The 14,844-nt window shown below is 56.9% G+C and overlaps 13 non-coding genes across 13 annotated transcripts; all 13 read left to right on the top strand.

Annotated features, from left to right (window-relative positions):
• Positions 1–541: 541 nt before the first annotated feature.
• LOC149428155 (U2 spliceosomal RNA) lies at positions 542–732 on the top strand. Its single transcript, XR_016310873.1, has one exon. It is a non-coding gene; the product is annotated as a U2 spliceosomal RNA (small nuclear RNA).
• Positions 733–1,691: 959 nt separating this feature from the next.
• LOC149428154 (U2 spliceosomal RNA) lies at positions 1,692–1,882 on the top strand. Its single transcript, XR_016310872.1, has one exon. It is a non-coding gene; the product is annotated as a U2 spliceosomal RNA (small nuclear RNA).
• Positions 1,883–2,839: 957 nt separating this feature from the next.
• LOC149428153 (U2 spliceosomal RNA) lies at positions 2,840–3,030 on the top strand. The gene has a single exon (XR_016310870.1). It is a non-coding gene; the product is annotated as a U2 spliceosomal RNA (small nuclear RNA).
• A 957-nt stretch (positions 3,031–3,987) lies between these two features.
• On the top strand, positions 3,988–4,178 carry LOC149428152 (U2 spliceosomal RNA). Its single transcript, XR_016310869.1, has one exon. It is a non-coding gene; the product is annotated as a U2 spliceosomal RNA (small nuclear RNA).
• Positions 4,179–5,135: 957 nt separating this feature from the next.
• On the top strand, positions 5,136–5,326 carry LOC149428151 (U2 spliceosomal RNA). Its single transcript, XR_016310868.1, has one exon. It is a non-coding gene; the product is annotated as a U2 spliceosomal RNA (small nuclear RNA).
• A 957-nt stretch (positions 5,327–6,283) lies between these two features.
• Positions 6,284–6,474, top strand: LOC149428150 (U2 spliceosomal RNA). The gene has a single exon (XR_016310867.1). It is a non-coding gene; the product is annotated as a U2 spliceosomal RNA (small nuclear RNA).
• Positions 6,475–7,431: 957 nt separating this feature from the next.
• Positions 7,432–7,622, top strand: LOC149428149 (U2 spliceosomal RNA). Its single transcript, XR_016310866.1, has one exon. It is a non-coding gene; the product is annotated as a U2 spliceosomal RNA (small nuclear RNA).
• Positions 7,623–8,579: 957 nt separating this feature from the next.
• LOC149428148 (U2 spliceosomal RNA) lies at positions 8,580–8,770 on the top strand. Its single transcript, XR_016310865.1, has one exon. It is a non-coding gene; the product is annotated as a U2 spliceosomal RNA (small nuclear RNA).
• Positions 8,771–9,727: 957 nt separating this feature from the next.
• On the top strand, positions 9,728–9,918 carry LOC149428147 (U2 spliceosomal RNA). The gene has a single exon (XR_016310864.1). It is a non-coding gene; the product is annotated as a U2 spliceosomal RNA (small nuclear RNA).
• Positions 9,919–10,875: 957 nt separating this feature from the next.
• LOC149428146 (U2 spliceosomal RNA) lies at positions 10,876–11,066 on the top strand. The gene has a single exon (XR_016310863.1). It is a non-coding gene; the product is annotated as a U2 spliceosomal RNA (small nuclear RNA).
• Positions 11,067–12,023: 957 nt separating this feature from the next.
• LOC149428145 (U2 spliceosomal RNA) lies at positions 12,024–12,214 on the top strand. The gene has a single exon (XR_016310862.1). It is a non-coding gene; the product is annotated as a U2 spliceosomal RNA (small nuclear RNA).
• Positions 12,215–13,171: 957 nt separating this feature from the next.
• Positions 13,172–13,362, top strand: LOC149428144 (U2 spliceosomal RNA). Its single transcript, XR_016310861.1, has one exon. It is a non-coding gene; the product is annotated as a U2 spliceosomal RNA (small nuclear RNA).
• Positions 13,363–14,319: 957 nt separating this feature from the next.
• Positions 14,320–14,510, top strand: LOC149428143 (U2 spliceosomal RNA). The gene has a single exon (XR_016310859.1). It is a non-coding gene; the product is annotated as a U2 spliceosomal RNA (small nuclear RNA).
• The last annotated feature ends 334 nt before the right edge of the window (positions 14,511–14,844 follow it).

Below are 14,844 nucleotides of genomic sequence, written 5' to 3'. Positions count from 1 at the left end.
GAGGAGAGTCAGCAAGCTCTCTGTCTCTCCATCCGAAGGAAAGCAGGAAGTCAGCTGGCTGGGAAGCCGAGCTTTCAGCCCGTCCGAAGGAGGAAGGAGGGAGGCCTGGCTGGAAGCAACCCGAGAGAGAGAGCTGCTGCTCTGCTCAGCTCGACTCTGGGACGGCCGCTCGAGCTGCCGCACGGATATGCCATGCCAAGGCCTGTGTCTCCCTCTAGTGGCCCGCCTCGCCCGCGTCGCCCTAGAGGCGGGGCCATGCAAACGACCGTGCTGCTGATTTCTCCCCAAACCAGCAGCACCTGCTGGTGCCCACTTGGGCTAGAGGAGGAGCAGACTGGGCCCAGGGGATGGAAGCCAAGTGTCCAGGGAGGGAGTGGAGGCAGGGGAGCCAGGCCCTGGGCCAGAGGTGTGAATTTTGGCAGCCCCAGCCACCTGGGAGAGCCCTGCGGAGGAGTGGGCCCCCTGCGGCCCGTGGAGCTCTCAGCGAGCCCGTCCCCTCTGCCCGTTCGGGCGGCCCTCGGGTAGGCCCGAGTTTCCGGTTATCGCTTCTCGGCCTTTTGGCTAAGATCAAGTGTAGTATCTGTTCTTATCAGTTTAATATCTGATACGTCCCCTATCTGGGGACCATATATTAAATGGATTTTTAGAACAGGGAGATGGAAGAAGAGCTTGCTCTGTCCACTCCACGCATCGACCTGGTATTGCAGTACCTCCAGGACCGGTGCACCCCTCTTATGCGGTTTTCCAAAAGCAGACATAGAAGAAGAGAAATGACTACGACAAGCAGTCACTCTCCTTTCTTTCCCCAAGAAGGAAAGGAAAGGGCACAAGGTCACACCTGTGATGGGAGTGATCGAGGCCCATCCCAGTGGTCCTAACCAGCCTTGGCCTTGGCTCCTGCAGACCAGACGGCAGCCTGCTGGCTTCATTGTGTTGTGTGTTATTGTTGTTGTCCTCCTCCTCATTGTGCCTTATCTGTGTTTGTTGCTGATAACTCCTAACGAGGTGTGAAAAGCCTCATTCCATTAAAGGTGTTTTTAACCCTGGGTGTGCCTGTGTGCTTTTGTTTGGTGCGTGTCACTTTCTTGCTTTCATTCTTGCTGGGCTTGCCTGGATGGGACGACGTGCCCAATGGCCTGAAAAGAAGCGAGGAGAGTCAGCAAGCTCTCTCTGTCTCTCCATCCGAAGGAAAGCAGGAAGTCAGCTGGCTGGGAAGCCGAGCTTTCAGCCCGTCCGAAGGAGGAAGGAGGGAGGCCTGGCTGGAAGCAACCCGAGAGAGAGAGCTGCTGCTCTGCTCAGCTCGACTCTGGGACGGCCGCTCGAGCTGCCGCACGGATATGCCATGCCAAGGCCTGTGTCTCCCTCTAGTGGCCCGCCTCGCCCGCGTCGCCCTAGAGGCGGGGCCATGCAAACGACCGTGCTGCTGATTTCTCCCCAAACCAGCAGCACCTGCTGGTGCCCACTTGGGCTAGAGGAGGAGCAGACTGGGCCCAGGGGATGGAAGCCAAGTGTCCAGGGAGGGAGTGGAGGCAGGGGAGCCAGGCCCTGGGCCAGAGGTGTGAATTTTGGCAGCCCCAGCCACCTGGGAGAGCCCTGCGGAGGAGTGGGCCCCCTGCGGCCCGTGGAGCTCTCAGCGAGCCCGTCCCCTCTGCCCGTTCGGGCGGCCCTCGGGTAGGCCCGAGTTTCCGGTTATCGCTTCTCGGCCTTTTGGCTAAGATCAAGTGTAGTATCTGTTCTTATCAGTTTAATATCTGATACGTCCCCTATCTGGGGACCATATATTAAATGGATTTTTAGAACAGGGAGATGGAAGAAGAGCTTGCTCTGTCCACTCCACGCATCGACCTGGTATTGCAGTACCTCCAGGACCGGTGCACCCCTCTTATGCGGTTTTCCAAAAGCAGACATAGAAGAAGAGAAATGACTACGACAAGCAGTCACTCTCCTTTCTTTCCCCAAGAAGGAAAGGAAAGGGCACAAGGTCACACCTGTGATGGGAGTGATCGAGGCCCATCCCAGTGGTCCTAACCAGCCTTGGCCTTGGCTCCTGCAGACCAGACGGCAGCCTGCTGGCTTCATTGTGTTGTGTGTTATTGTTGTTGTCCTCCTCCTCATTGTGCCTTATCTGTGTTTGTTGCTGATAACTCCTAACGAGGTGTGAAAAGCCTCATTCCATTAAAGGTGTTTTTAACCCTGGGTGTGCCTGTGTGCTTTTGTTTGGTGCGTGTCACTTTCTTGCTTTCATTCTTGCTGGGCTTGCCTGGATGGGACGACGTGCCCAATGGCCTGAAAAGAAGCGAGGAGAGTCAGCAAGCTCTCTGTCTCTCCATCCGAAGGAAAGCAGGAAGTCAGCTGGCTGGGAAGCCGAGCTTTCAGCCCGTCCGAAGGAGGAAGGAGGGAGGCCTGGCTGGAAGCAACCCGAGAGAGAGAGCTGCTGCTCTGCTCAGCTCGACTCTGGGACGGCCGCTCGAGCTGCCGCACGGATATGCCATGCCAAGGCCTGTGTCTCCCTCTAGTGGCCCGCCTCGCCCGCGTCGCCCTAGAGGCGGGGCCATGCAAACGACCGTGCTGCTGATTTCTCCCCAAACCAGCAGCACCTGCTGGTGCCCACTTGGGCTAGAGGAGGAGCAGACTGGGCCCAGGGGATGGAAGCCAAGTGTCCAGGGAGGGAGTGGAGGCAGGGGAGCCAGGCCCTGGGCCAGAGGTGTGAATTTTGGCAGCCCCAGCCACCTGGGAGAGCCCTGCGGAGGAGTGGGCCCCCTGCGGCCCGTGGAGCTCTCAGCGAGCCCGTCCCCTCTGCCCGTTCGGGCGGCCCTCGGGTAGGCCCGAGTTTCCGGTTATCGCTTCTCGGCCTTTTGGCTAAGATCAAGTGTAGTATCTGTTCTTATCAGTTTAATATCTGATACGTCCCCTATCTGGGGACCATATATTAAATGGATTTTTAGAACAGGGAGATGGAAGAAGAGCTTGCTCTGTCCACTCCACGCATCGACCTGGTATTGCAGTACCTCCAGGACCGGTGCACCCCTCTTATGCGGTTTTCCAAAAGCAGACATAGAAGAAGAGAAATGACTACGACAAGCAGTCACTCTCCTTTCTTTCCCCAAGAAGGAAAGGAAAGGGCACAAGGTCACACCTGTGATGGGAGTGATCGAGGCCCATCCCAGTGGTCCTAACCAGCCTTGGCCTTGGCTCCTGCAGACCAGACGGCAGCCTGCTGGCTTCATTGTGTTGTGTGTTATTGTTGTTGTCCTCCTCCTCATTGTGCCTTATCTGTGTTTGTTGCTGATAACTCCTAACGAGGTGTGAAAAGCCTCATTCCATTAAAGGTGTTTTTAACCCTGGGTGTGCCTGTGTGCTTTTGTTTGGTGCGTGTCACTTTCTTGCTTTCATTCTTGCTGGGCTTGCCTGGATGGGACGACGTGCCCAATGGCCTGAAAAGAAGCGAGGAGAGTCAGCAAGCTCTCTGTCTCTCCATCCGAAGGAAAGCAGGAAGTCAGCTGGCTGGGAAGCCGAGCTTTCAGCCCGTCCGAAGGAGGAAGGAGGGAGGCCTGGCTGGAAGCAACCCGAGAGAGAGAGCTGCTGCTCTGCTCAGCTCGACTCTGGGACGGCCGCTCGAGCTGCCGCACGGATATGCCATGCCAAGGCCTGTGTCTCCCTCTAGTGGCCCGCCTCGCCCGCGTCGCCCTAGAGGCGGGGCCATGCAAACGACCGTGCTGCTGATTTCTCCCCAAACCAGCAGCACCTGCTGGTGCCCACTTGGGCTAGAGGAGGAGCAGACTGGGCCCAGGGGATGGAAGCCAAGTGTCCAGGGAGGGAGTGGAGGCAGGGGAGCCAGGCCCTGGGCCAGAGGTGTGAATTTTGGCAGCCCCAGCCACCTGGGAGAGCCCTGCGGAGGAGTGGGCCCCCTGCGGCCCGTGGAGCTCTCAGCGAGCCCGTCCCCTCTGCCCGTTCGGGCGGCCCTCGGGTAGGCCCGAGTTTCCGGTTATCGCTTCTCGGCCTTTTGGCTAAGATCAAGTGTAGTATCTGTTCTTATCAGTTTAATATCTGATACGTCCCCTATCTGGGGACCATATATTAAATGGATTTTTAGAACAGGGAGATGGAAGAAGAGCTTGCTCTGTCCACTCCACGCATCGACCTGGTATTGCAGTACCTCCAGGACCGGTGCACCCCTCTTATGCGGTTTTCCAAAAGCAGACATAGAAGAAGAGAAATGACTACGACAAGCAGTCACTCTCCTTTCTTTCCCCAAGAAGGAAAGGAAAGGGCACAAGGTCACACCTGTGATGGGAGTGATCGAGGCCCATCCCAGTGGTCCTAACCAGCCTTGGCCTTGGCTCCTGCAGACCAGACGGCAGCCTGCTGGCTTCATTGTGTTGTGTGTTATTGTTGTTGTCCTCCTCCTCATTGTGCCTTATCTGTGTTTGTTGCTGATAACTCCTAACGAGGTGTGAAAAGCCTCATTCCATTAAAGGTGTTTTTAACCCTGGGTGTGCCTGTGTGCTTTTGTTTGGTGCGTGTCACTTTCTTGCTTTCATTCTTGCTGGGCTTGCCTGGATGGGACGACGTGCCCAATGGCCTGAAAAGAAGCGAGGAGAGTCAGCAAGCTCTCTGTCTCTCCATCCGAAGGAAAGCAGGAAGTCAGCTGGCTGGGAAGCCGAGCTTTCAGCCCGTCCGAAGGAGGAAGGAGGGAGGCCTGGCTGGAAGCAACCCGAGAGAGAGAGCTGCTGCTCTGCTCAGCTCGACTCTGGGACGGCCGCTCGAGCTGCCGCACGGATATGCCATGCCAAGGCCTGTGTCTCCCTCTAGTGGCCCGCCTCGCCCGCGTCGCCCTAGAGGCGGGGCCATGCAAACGACCGTGCTGCTGATTTCTCCCCAAACCAGCAGCACCTGCTGGTGCCCACTTGGGCTAGAGGAGGAGCAGACTGGGCCCAGGGGATGGAAGCCAAGTGTCCAGGGAGGGAGTGGAGGCAGGGGAGCCAGGCCCTGGGCCAGAGGTGTGAATTTTGGCAGCCCCAGCCACCTGGGAGAGCCCTGCGGAGGAGTGGGCCCCCTGCGGCCCGTGGAGCTCTCAGCGAGCCCGTCCCCTCTGCCCGTTCGGGCGGCCCTCGGGTAGGCCCGAGTTTCCGGTTATCGCTTCTCGGCCTTTTGGCTAAGATCAAGTGTAGTATCTGTTCTTATCAGTTTAATATCTGATACGTCCCCTATCTGGGGACCATATATTAAATGGATTTTTAGAACAGGGAGATGGAAGAAGAGCTTGCTCTGTCCACTCCACGCATCGACCTGGTATTGCAGTACCTCCAGGACCGGTGCACCCCTCTTATGCGGTTTTCCAAAAGCAGACATAGAAGAAGAGAAATGACTACGACAAGCAGTCACTCTCCTTTCTTTCCCCAAGAAGGAAAGGAAAGGGCACAAGGTCACACCTGTGATGGGAGTGATCGAGGCCCATCCCAGTGGTCCTAACCAGCCTTGGCCTTGGCTCCTGCAGACCAGACGGCAGCCTGCTGGCTTCATTGTGTTGTGTGTTATTGTTGTTGTCCTCCTCCTCATTGTGCCTTATCTGTGTTTGTTGCTGATAACTCCTAACGAGGTGTGAAAAGCCTCATTCCATTAAAGGTGTTTTTAACCCTGGGTGTGCCTGTGTGCTTTTGTTTGGTGCGTGTCACTTTCTTGCTTTCATTCTTGCTGGGCTTGCCTGGATGGGACGACGTGCCCAATGGCCTGAAAAGAAGCGAGGAGAGTCAGCAAGCTCTCTGTCTCTCCATCCGAAGGAAAGCAGGAAGTCAGCTGGCTGGGAAGCCGAGCTTTCAGCCCGTCCGAAGGAGGAAGGAGGGAGGCCTGGCTGGAAGCAACCCGAGAGAGAGAGCTGCTGCTCTGCTCAGCTCGACTCTGGGACGGCCGCTCGAGCTGCCGCACGGATATGCCATGCCAAGGCCTGTGTCTCCCTCTAGTGGCCCGCCTCGCCCGCGTCGCCCTAGAGGCGGGGCCATGCAAACGACCGTGCTGCTGATTTCTCCCCAAACCAGCAGCACCTGCTGGTGCCCACTTGGGCTAGAGGAGGAGCAGACTGGGCCCAGGGGATGGAAGCCAAGTGTCCAGGGAGGGAGTGGAGGCAGGGGAGCCAGGCCCTGGGCCAGAGGTGTGAATTTTGGCAGCCCCAGCCACCTGGGAGAGCCCTGCGGAGGAGTGGGCCCCCTGCGGCCCGTGGAGCTCTCAGCGAGCCCGTCCCCTCTGCCCGTTCGGGCGGCCCTCGGGTAGGCCCGAGTTTCCGGTTATCGCTTCTCGGCCTTTTGGCTAAGATCAAGTGTAGTATCTGTTCTTATCAGTTTAATATCTGATACGTCCCCTATCTGGGGACCATATATTAAATGGATTTTTAGAACAGGGAGATGGAAGAAGAGCTTGCTCTGTCCACTCCACGCATCGACCTGGTATTGCAGTACCTCCAGGACCGGTGCACCCCTCTTATGCGGTTTTCCAAAAGCAGACATAGAAGAAGAGAAATGACTACGACAAGCAGTCACTCTCCTTTCTTTCCCCAAGAAGGAAAGGAAAGGGCACAAGGTCACACCTGTGATGGGAGTGATCGAGGCCCATCCCAGTGGTCCTAACCAGCCTTGGCCTTGGCTCCTGCAGACCAGACGGCAGCCTGCTGGCTTCATTGTGTTGTGTGTTATTGTTGTTGTCCTCCTCCTCATTGTGCCTTATCTGTGTTTGTTGCTGATAACTCCTAACGAGGTGTGAAAAGCCTCATTCCATTAAAGGTGTTTTTAACCCTGGGTGTGCCTGTGTGCTTTTGTTTGGTGCGTGTCACTTTCTTGCTTTCATTCTTGCTGGGCTTGCCTGGATGGGACGACGTGCCCAATGGCCTGAAAAGAAGCGAGGAGAGTCAGCAAGCTCTCTGTCTCTCCATCCGAAGGAAAGCAGGAAGTCAGCTGGCTGGGAAGCCGAGCTTTCAGCCCGTCCGAAGGAGGAAGGAGGGAGGCCTGGCTGGAAGCAACCCGAGAGAGAGAGCTGCTGCTCTGCTCAGCTCGACTCTGGGACGGCCGCTCGAGCTGCCGCACGGATATGCCATGCCAAGGCCTGTGTCTCCCTCTAGTGGCCCGCCTCGCCCGCGTCGCCCTAGAGGCGGGGCCATGCAAACGACCGTGCTGCTGATTTCTCCCCAAACCAGCAGCACCTGCTGGTGCCCACTTGGGCTAGAGGAGGAGCAGACTGGGCCCAGGGGATGGAAGCCAAGTGTCCAGGGAGGGAGTGGAGGCAGGGGAGCCAGGCCCTGGGCCAGAGGTGTGAATTTTGGCAGCCCCAGCCACCTGGGAGAGCCCTGCGGAGGAGTGGGCCCCCTGCGGCCCGTGGAGCTCTCAGCGAGCCCGTCCCCTCTGCCCGTTCGGGCGGCCCTCGGGTAGGCCCGAGTTTCCGGTTATCGCTTCTCGGCCTTTTGGCTAAGATCAAGTGTAGTATCTGTTCTTATCAGTTTAATATCTGATACGTCCCCTATCTGGGGACCATATATTAAATGGATTTTTAGAACAGGGAGATGGAAGAAGAGCTTGCTCTGTCCACTCCACGCATCGACCTGGTATTGCAGTACCTCCAGGACCGGTGCACCCCTCTTATGCGGTTTTCCAAAAGCAGACATAGAAGAAGAGAAATGACTACGACAAGCAGTCACTCTCCTTTCTTTCCCCAAGAAGGAAAGGAAAGGGCACAAGGTCACACCTGTGATGGGAGTGATCGAGGCCCATCCCAGTGGTCCTAACCAGCCTTGGCCTTGGCTCCTGCAGACCAGACGGCAGCCTGCTGGCTTCATTGTGTTGTGTGTTATTGTTGTTGTCCTCCTCCTCATTGTGCCTTATCTGTGTTTGTTGCTGATAACTCCTAACGAGGTGTGAAAAGCCTCATTCCATTAAAGGTGTTTTTAACCCTGGGTGTGCCTGTGTGCTTTTGTTTGGTGCGTGTCACTTTCTTGCTTTCATTCTTGCTGGGCTTGCCTGGATGGGACGACGTGCCCAATGGCCTGAAAAGAAGCGAGGAGAGTCAGCAAGCTCTCTGTCTCTCCATCCGAAGGAAAGCAGGAAGTCAGCTGGCTGGGAAGCCGAGCTTTCAGCCCGTCCGAAGGAGGAAGGAGGGAGGCCTGGCTGGAAGCAACCCGAGAGAGAGAGCTGCTGCTCTGCTCAGCTCGACTCTGGGACGGCCGCTCGAGCTGCCGCACGGATATGCCATGCCAAGGCCTGTGTCTCCCTCTAGTGGCCCGCCTCGCCCGCGTCGCCCTAGAGGCGGGGCCATGCAAACGACCGTGCTGCTGATTTCTCCCCAAACCAGCAGCACCTGCTGGTGCCCACTTGGGCTAGAGGAGGAGCAGACTGGGCCCAGGGGATGGAAGCCAAGTGTCCAGGGAGGGAGTGGAGGCAGGGGAGCCAGGCCCTGGGCCAGAGGTGTGAATTTTGGCAGCCCCAGCCACCTGGGAGAGCCCTGCGGAGGAGTGGGCCCCCTGCGGCCCGTGGAGCTCTCAGCGAGCCCGTCCCCTCTGCCCGTTCGGGCGGCCCTCGGGTAGGCCCGAGTTTCCGGTTATCGCTTCTCGGCCTTTTGGCTAAGATCAAGTGTAGTATCTGTTCTTATCAGTTTAATATCTGATACGTCCCCTATCTGGGGACCATATATTAAATGGATTTTTAGAACAGGGAGATGGAAGAAGAGCTTGCTCTGTCCACTCCACGCATCGACCTGGTATTGCAGTACCTCCAGGACCGGTGCACCCCTCTTATGCGGTTTTCCAAAAGCAGACATAGAAGAAGAGAAATGACTACGACAAGCAGTCACTCTCCTTTCTTTCCCCAAGAAGGAAAGGAAAGGGCACAAGGTCACACCTGTGATGGGAGTGATCGAGGCCCATCCCAGTGGTCCTAACCAGCCTTGGCCTTGGCTCCTGCAGACCAGACGGCAGCCTGCTGGCTTCATTGTGTTGTGTGTTATTGTTGTTGTCCTCCTCCTCATTGTGCCTTATCTGTGTTTGTTGCTGATAACTCCTAACGAGGTGTGAAAAGCCTCATTCCATTAAAGGTGTTTTTAACCCTGGGTGTGCCTGTGTGCTTTTGTTTGGTGCGTGTCACTTTCTTGCTTTCATTCTTGCTGGGCTTGCCTGGATGGGACGACGTGCCCAATGGCCTGAAAAGAAGCGAGGAGAGTCAGCAAGCTCTCTGTCTCTCCATCCGAAGGAAAGCAGGAAGTCAGCTGGCTGGGAAGCCGAGCTTTCAGCCCGTCCGAAGGAGGAAGGAGGGAGGCCTGGCTGGAAGCAACCCGAGAGAGAGAGCTGCTGCTCTGCTCAGCTCGACTCTGGGACGGCCGCTCGAGCTGCCGCACGGATATGCCATGCCAAGGCCTGTGTCTCCCTCTAGTGGCCCGCCTCGCCCGCGTCGCCCTAGAGGCGGGGCCATGCAAACGACCGTGCTGCTGATTTCTCCCCAAACCAGCAGCACCTGCTGGTGCCCACTTGGGCTAGAGGAGGAGCAGACTGGGCCCAGGGGATGGAAGCCAAGTGTCCAGGGAGGGAGTGGAGGCAGGGGAGCCAGGCCCTGGGCCAGAGGTGTGAATTTTGGCAGCCCCAGCCACCTGGGAGAGCCCTGCGGAGGAGTGGGCCCCCTGCGGCCCGTGGAGCTCTCAGCGAGCCCGTCCCCTCTGCCCGTTCGGGCGGCCCTCGGGTAGGCCCGAGTTTCCGGTTATCGCTTCTCGGCCTTTTGGCTAAGATCAAGTGTAGTATCTGTTCTTATCAGTTTAATATCTGATACGTCCCCTATCTGGGGACCATATATTAAATGGATTTTTAGAACAGGGAGATGGAAGAAGAGCTTGCTCTGTCCACTCCACGCATCGACCTGGTATTGCAGTACCTCCAGGACCGGTGCACCCCTCTTATGCGGTTTTCCAAAAGCAGACATAGAAGAAGAGAAATGACTACGACAAGCAGTCACTCTCCTTTCTTTCCCCAAGAAGGAAAGGAAAGGGCACAAGGTCACACCTGTGATGGGAGTGATCGAGGCCCATCCCAGTGGTCCTAACCAGCCTTGGCCTTGGCTCCTGCAGACCAGACGGCAGCCTGCTGGCTTCATTGTGTTGTGTGTTATTGTTGTTGTCCTCCTCCTCATTGTGCCTTATCTGTGTTTGTTGCTGATAACTCCTAACGAGGTGTGAAAAGCCTCATTCCATTAAAGGTGTTTTTAACCCTGGGTGTGCCTGTGTGCTTTTGTTTGGTGCGTGTCACTTTCTTGCTTTCATTCTTGCTGGGCTTGCCTGGATGGGACGACGTGCCCAATGGCCTGAAAAGAAGCGAGGAGAGTCAGCAAGCTCTCTGTCTCTCCATCCGAAGGAAAGCAGGAAGTCAGCTGGCTGGGAAGCCGAGCTTTCAGCCCGTCCGAAGGAGGAAGGAGGGAGGCCTGGCTGGAAGCAACCCGAGAGAGAGAGCTGCTGCTCTGCTCAGCTCGACTCTGGGACGGCCGCTCGAGCTGCCGCACGGATATGCCATGCCAAGGCCTGTGTCTCCCTCTAGTGGCCCGCCTCGCCCGCGTCGCCCTAGAGGCGGGGCCATGCAAACGACCGTGCTGCTGATTTCTCCCCAAACCAGCAGCACCTGCTGGTGCCCACTTGGGCTAGAGGAGGAGCAGACTGGGCCCAGGGGATGGAAGCCAAGTGTCCAGGGAGGGAGTGGAGGCAGGGGAGCCAGGCCCTGGGCCAGAGGTGTGAATTTTGGCAGCCCCAGCCACCTGGGAGAGCCCTGCGGAGGAGTGGGCCCCCTGCGGCCCGTGGAGCTCTCAGCGAGCCCGTCCCCTCTGCCCGTTCGGGCGGCCCTCGGGTAGGCCCGAGTTTCCGGTTATCGCTTCTCGGCCTTTTGGCTAAGATCAAGTGTAGTATCTGTTCTTATCAGTTTAATATCTGATACGTCCCCTATCTGGGGACCATATATTAAATGGATTTTTAGAACAGGGAGATGGAAGAAGAGCTTGCTCTGTCCACTCCACGCATCGACCTGGTATTGCAGTACCTCCAGGACCGGTGCACCCCTCTTATGCGGTTTTCCAAAAGCAGACATAGAAGAAGAGAAATGACTACGACAAGCAGTCACTCTCCTTTCTTTCCCCAAGAAGGAAAGGAAAGGGCACAAGGTCACACCTGTGATGGGAGTGATCGAGGCCCATCCCAGTGGTCCTAACCAGCCTTGGCCTTGGCTCCTGCAGACCAGACGGCAGCCTGCTGGCTTCATTGTGTTGTGTGTTATTGTTGTTGTCCTCCTCCTCATTGTGCCTTATCTGTGTTTGTTGCTGATAACTCCTAACGAGGTGTGAAAAGCCTCATTCCATTAAAGGTGTTTTTAACCCTGGGTGTGCCTGTGTGCTTTTGTTTGGTGCGTGTCACTTTCTTGCTTTCATTCTTGCTGGGCTTGCCTGGATGGGACGACGTGCCCAATGGCCTGAAAAGAAGCGAGGAGAGTCAGCAAGCTCTCTGTCTCTCCATCCGAAGGAAAGCAGGAAGTCAGCTGGCTGGGAAGCCGAGCTTTCAGCCCGTCCGAAGGAGGAAGGAGGGAGGCCTGGCTGGAAGCAACCCGAGAGAGAGAGCTGCTGCTCTGCTCAGCTCGACTCTGGGACGGCCGCTCGAGCTGCCGCACGGATATGCCATGCCAAGGCCTGTGTCTCCCTCTAGTGGCCCGCCTCGCCCGCGTCGCCCTAGAGGCGGGGCCATGCAAACGACCGTGCTGCTGATTTCTCCCCAAACCAGCAGCACCTGCTGGTGCCCACTTGGGCTAGAGGAGGAGCAGACTGGGCCCAGGGGATGGAAGCCAAGTGTCCAGGGAGGGAGTGGAGGCAGGGGAGCCAGGCCCTGGGCCAGAGGTGTGAATTTTGGCAGCCCCAGCCACCTGGGAGAGCCCTGCGGAGGAGTGGGCCCCCTGCGGCCCGTGGAGCTCTCAGCGAGCCCGTCCCCTCTGCCCGTTCGGGCGGCCCTCGGGTAGGCCCGAGTTTCCGGTTATCGCTTCTCGGCCTTTTGGCTAAGATCAAGTGTAGTATCTGTTCTTATCAGTTTAATATCTGATACGTCCCCTATCTGGGGACCATATATTAAATGGATTTTTAGAACAGGGAGATGGAAGAAGAGCTTGCTCTGTCCACTCCACGCATCGACCTGGTATTGCAGTACCTCCAGGACCGGTGCACCCCTCTTATGCGGTTTTCCAAAAGCAGACATAGAAGAAGAGAAATGACTACGACAAGCAGTCACTCTCCTTTCTTTCCCCAAGAAGGAAAGGAAAGGGCACAAGGTCACACCTGTGATGGGAGTGATCGAGGCCCATCCCAGTGGTCCTAACCAGCCTTGGCCTTGGCTCCTGCAGACCAGACGGCAGCCTGCTGGCTTCATTGTGTTGTGTGTTATTGTTGTTGTCCTCCTCCTCATTGTGCCTTATCTGTGTTTGTTGCTGATAACTCCTAACGAGGTGTGAAAAGCCTCATTCCATTAAAGGTGTTTTTAACCCTGGGTGTGCCTGTGTGCTTTTGTTTGGTGCGTGTCACTTTCTTGCTTTCATTCTTGCTGGGCTTGCCTGGATGGGACGACGTGCCCAATGGCCTGAAAAGAAGCGAGGAGAGTCAGCAAGCTCTCTGTCTCTCCATCCGAAGGAAAGCAGGAAGTCAGCTGGCTGGGAAGCCGAGCTTTCAGCCCGTCCGAAGGAGGAAGGAGGGAGGCCTGGCTGGAAGCAACCCGAGAGAGAGAGCTGCTGCTCTGCTCAGCTCGACTCTGGGACGGCCGCTCGAGCTGCCGCACGGATATGCCATGCCAAGGCCTGTGTCTCCCTCTAGTGGCCCGCCTCGCCCGCGTCGCCCTAGAGGCGGGGCCATGCAAACGACCGTGCTGCTGATTTCTCCCCAAACCAGCAGCACCTGCTGGTGCCCACTTGGGCTAGAGGAGGAGCAGACTGGGCCCAGGGGATGGAAGCCAAGTGTCCAGGGAGGGAGTGGAGGCAGGGGAGCCAGGCCCTGGGCCAGAGGTGTGAATTTTGGCAGCCCCAGCCACCTGGGAGAGCCCTGCGGAGGAGTGGGCCCCCTGCGGCCCGTGGAGCTCTCAGCGAGCCCGTCCCCTCTGCCCGTTCGGGCGGCCCTCGGGTAGGCCCGAGTTTCCGGTTATCGCTTCTCGGCCTTTTGGCTAAGATCAAGTGTAGTATCTGTTCTTATCAGTTTAATATCTGATACGTCCCCTATCTGGGGACCATATATTAAATGGATTTTTAGAACAGGGAGATGGAAGAAGAGCTTGCTCTGTCCACTCCACGCATCGACCTGGTATTGCAGTACCTCCAGGACCGGTGCACCCCTCTTATGCGGTTTTCCAAAAGCAGACATAGAAGAAGAGAAATGACTACGACAAGCAGTCACTCTCCTTTCTTTCCCCAAGAAGGAAAGGAAAGGGCACAAGGTCACACCTGTGATGGGAGTGATCGAGGCCCATCCCAGTGGTCCTAACCAGCCTTGGCCTTGGCTCCTGCAGACCAGACGGCAGCCTGCTGGCTTCATTGTGTTGTGTGTTATTGTTGTTGTCCTCCTCCTCATTGTGCCTTATCTGTGTTTGTTGCTGATAACTCCTAACGAGGTGTGAAAAGCCTCATTCCATTAAAGGTGTTTTTAACCCTGGGTGTGCCTGTGTGCTTTTGTTTGGTGCGTGTCACTTTCTTGCTTTCATTCTTGCTGGGCTTGCCTGGATGGGACGACGTGCCCAATGGCCTGAAAAGAAGCGAGGAGAGTCAGCAAGCTCTCTGTCTCTCCATCCGAAGGAAAGCAGGAAGTCAGCTGGCTGGGAAGCCGAGCTTTCAGCCCGTCCGAAGGAGGAAGGAGGGAGGCCTGGCTGGAAGCAACCCGAGAGAGAGAGCTGCTGCTCTGCTCAGCTCGACTCTGGGACGGCCGCTCGAGCTGCCGCACGGATATGCCATGCCAAGGCCTGTGTCTCCCTCTAGTGGCCCGCCTCGCCCGCGTCGCCCTAGAGGCGGGGCCATGCAAACGACCGTGCTGCTGATTTCTCCCCAAACCAGCAGCACCTGCTGGTGCCCACTTGGGCTAGAGGAGGAGCAGACTGGGCCCAGGGGATGGAAGCCAAGTGTCCAGGGAGGGAGTGGAGGCAGGGGAGCCAGGCCCTGGGCCAGAGGTGTGAATTTTGGCAGCCCCAGCCACCTGGGAGAGCCCTGCGGAGGAGTGGGCCCCCTGCGGCCCGTGGAGCTCTCAGCGAGCCCGTCCCCTCTGCCCGTTCGGGCGGCCCTCGGGTAGGCCCGAGTTTCCGGTTATCGCTTCTCGGCCTTTTGGCTAAGATCAAGTGTAGTATCTGTTCTTATCAGTTTAATATCTGATACGTCCCCTATCTGGGGACCATATATTAAATGGATTTTTAGAACAGGGAGATGGAAGAAGAGCTTGCTCTGTCCACTCCACGCATCGACCTGGTATTGCAGTACCTCCAGGACCGGTGCACCCCTCTTATGCGGTTTTCCAAAAGCAGACATAGAAGAAGAGAAATGACTACGACAAGCAGTCACTCTCCTTTCTTTCCCCAAGAAGGAAAGGAAAGGGCACAAGGTCACACCTGTGATGGGAGTGATCGAGGCCCATCCCAGTGGTCCTAACCAGCCTTGGCCTTGGCTCCTGCAGACCAGACGGCAGCCTGCTGGCTTCATTGTGTTGTGTGTTATTGTTGTTGTCCTCCTCCTCATTGTGCCTTATCTGTGTTTGTTGCTGATAACTCCTAACGAGGTGTGAAAAGCCTCATTCCATTAAAGGTGTTTTTAACCCTGGGTGTGCCTGTGTGCTTTTG

Source organism: Staurois parvus, unplaced genomic scaffold, assembly GCF_062004578.1.
Source record: "Staurois parvus isolate SC_StPar_1 unplaced genomic scaffold, SC_StPar_1.0 ptg003474l, whole genome shotgun sequence".
NCBI lineage: Eukaryota > Metazoa > Chordata > Amphibia > Anura > Ranidae > Staurois > Staurois parvus.
Note: the sequence above shows the minus strand (reverse complement) of the source record. Positions and strands in the feature narration are given on the sequence as shown.